The sequence below is a fragment of the Echinops telfairi genome, unplaced genomic scaffold (assembly GCF_000313985.2).
Source record: "Echinops telfairi isolate 266 unplaced genomic scaffold, ASM31398v2 ScPeMD7_2291;HRSCAF=2852, whole genome shotgun sequence".
NCBI classification, from domain to species: domain Eukaryota; kingdom Metazoa; phylum Chordata; class Mammalia; order Afrosoricida; family Tenrecidae; genus Echinops; species Echinops telfairi.
In genome coordinates, this window is record NW_022106189.1 from 25358847 (window position 1) to 25362129 (window position 3283).

The following is a 3283-nucleotide window of genomic DNA, read 5'->3' on the forward strand; positions in this document are numbered from 1 at the left end:
CAAGCCATGGAATTTGCTCATCTGCAAGTGAAAGTTGTTCATGACATAAGGATGAGTGAAGAAAATTCAATGCATTGGAACCCCGATGTAGGTAAAGGATATTGAAAATACTCCGCCAAACAAAGCAACAAATCTCTCTTGGGAGAAGGACAGCAGGAAAGCTCCTTAGAAGTGAGGGTAGGGAGACGTTTTCCTCATGAATGGGGGACCTTTTGTCAGGAGAGACTGGTGCCTGGAAAAGGGCATCATGCTTCGAAAAGCAGAGGGGCAACGAAGAAGATCACGGTCCTGGACAAGTTGAATTGGCACAGTGACTACGACTGTGGGCTCAAACATAAGCACAATTCTGAGGATGGTCAGGATTGGGTGGTGGTTAGCTCTGTTGTACCAAGGGACTCTATGAGTCAGAGTGGCCTAATCTAGTGAGCTAACAACAACATCAGGGAAAAGTTACTTGATGAGAGTTACAAAAACTGTGGCTAGAAAAGTCAAAGTAAAATTTTATGTCACTGCATTTCTGTTCCCTTTAACTCTGGTAAAGTCCCCAGTGTTTTCTCTTGCCTTCTTCTTTTTTTGCGAACCTCACTCTGATGGTATTGCCTTCCCCTTCTCCAAAGTTAATATTTGTCTGCCCTTTCTACAACAGAGCCCTGGGAACATAGAGGTTATTAGTTTGAATGCTAACTCAAAGTTAGTTGTTCACAAACCACCAGGCCTTTCAAGGGAGAAAGACAGGGCTTTGTAATCCCATAAGAAACTCACAGGGACAATTCTGTCCTGTCATATATGGTCACTGGGACACAGAATTAACCTGACGACAGTGAGTGTGTTCTTGGATCTCCTAGCCAATGTTTTTGAGAAGGAAATTCTTTCTCTAAGGCTTTACGCATGGAATTAGACAACTTGCCTGGGCATGTCCTTAATGATTTACCAACAATAATGGCATGTCATTTCGAAGTTGGGGTGCTGATGGCCATGACTCTGGGCTTCATGATCTTGTATCGTACTCAGACCATCACCCACCCAGGTGATCAATAGCCCAAGATCAATCTTTTTAAATTTAAAATTGTGGATGTGTCTCCACCATGGTCCTTTCTTAGCTTCTGCAGCTTCACCTGCAATGAGATGAATTTATCGACAGCCAATCAGGATTTCATGATTATTTACTTTATGGTCCATTTTTTATCATTATATCTGATATTTATATATATAATTTGTATGTGTGTTCTAAAACACGCCCCTGGGGCTTGGTGGGTTATAAGCTAGGCTGCTAACCACAAAGTACGCAGTTGGAAGCCAGCACATGCTGGTGGCAGGAGGCAGGGTTTGATGAGACTTCCTGCGCTCATGAAGATGGACTGCCTCCGAAAACCCACAGGGCAATTCTATTCTATTCTCAGACAGAATCCACTCAATGGCAGTGAGTTTGGTGTGGGTATCATTAGTCCTTTAGAACCTATGGTGGCCTTGTGGTTAGACATTGGCCTGGTAACTCTTAGGTAGGCAGTTCAAACCCACTGTGCAGAAGAAAGATGAGGTTATCTGCTTCCATAAAGATTTGTACTCTTGAGAATCCTCTATGGGTCTCTATGAGTTGGAATCAATTTGTGTATTTTTATAAATTTATATATATATAAATTCCTTGTATGTATGATTAAAAGTCAGGGATTCATTGGGACTCTATCTTAGTCTCATGCTGATAGCTTCTCTATCTTGTTTTTATCATGCAATAATGCTTAATAAAGGGCTCATAATAAATTATGTTTGAATTTAGAGTATTTTTAACCCCATAGGACAAATGTACAGAGGTGTGAGCTCACACACACATACACACAAGTGCGTGTGCACACAATCATTTTAAAAATTCTTATTGCATAAAAACAAAACAAAACAACTTACTTTGTTTTTGTAAAATGTGTGATATACAAAGCAAAACCACTGCCATTCAGTAGAATCCAACTCTTAATCACCCAAGAGGACAAAGCAGAACTGACCCACAGGGTTTCCAAGGTCATCATCTTTACGGAAGCCAACTATCACAACTTTTTGTTGCGAAGAAGCTGGTTGGTTTAGACCCATGTTCAGTTGAATATCTTTGGATACGTGGTCATTGGTGATCAGCCAGGCATATAAATACTTTCTCAATGGAGCTTCTTGGAATATGGGATATTCCAGCATTTATTCCATGAAACAAAACTCTAACGGGGAGGCATCGTCTTGCGTGAAATTCCTTCTACTATAAGCACCAAACTCAAATCCCTCTATGCTAGAGTACATAAGGACATGGATAACGTCATGTTTCAGGGGGGAAAATTTTATATATATATAACGATACTTTATTATCTCAGTATATAAACCTCCATCTCAAAGCAATGACATATTTCCTAAATAGTGATACTCAGGGTCTCAGGTGTTTTCCAGGAAGAACTCTCCCATGCGCAGTCTCACCATTACTTAGTGCTCATCACTCTTCCATGAGTTTGCTATGCTGTCATTCAGAAGTTTCCTCAAATATTCCAGTGTCAAAATGTTCCTTATTTTCCCCAGATTCATTAAATAGCGCTCTATGCTCACTCAAATTATTAGCAAATGAATCACACCTGAAAAACAACAACAGAAGCCCTGAAATATCCTAGGTTACCTACAAGACATTTTGAAGTTATTAACATGGATATTGATTCATATGCTTGAGGCCATCAGGGAAAGTAAAGAATCTTCCTGTTATGGAGTCCTGGGTTGAGCATGCTTAAGTGCATTATTTGAGACAAGCATTATAAACTATCAAGGCCTGAATATTGTCTGAATTCCTCTTTCAAAGCTCAGTTGAGACTTCAGTGCCCAGAGTCGTGGTGTACAAAATGAAGCATATACAAACCCAAAAGGTAACCACCGTTACTTGCCATTTAGAAACATTTCAGTTCAGGTTCATTTCTTTGGTTGATAGTTTTTCCATCACCATTATAATACAATTACTTCCCCAGTTGGAGGTTAACATCGCATTCACTAGTTAATTTTTTTAAAAACCATAATCTGCACTTTAGCTTTCTCTTTGCCCAAGGAATCTTGCCTATAGCTATCCTCTCCTTCATGAATTAATTCCACCCTCTCCAAGTGAGCCAGAGAATCTTGTTAATATTCTGTTCAACTGCACAAATTAATCAATGTTGTTTCTCTGTGCCAAAATACAGCTATATGATCATATTGTTCTCCCTATCACTCGGAATCATTCACCATCTGTGAAGAGAAGGTCTGGTGATTCTGATTGTGTGTGTGTGTGTGTGTG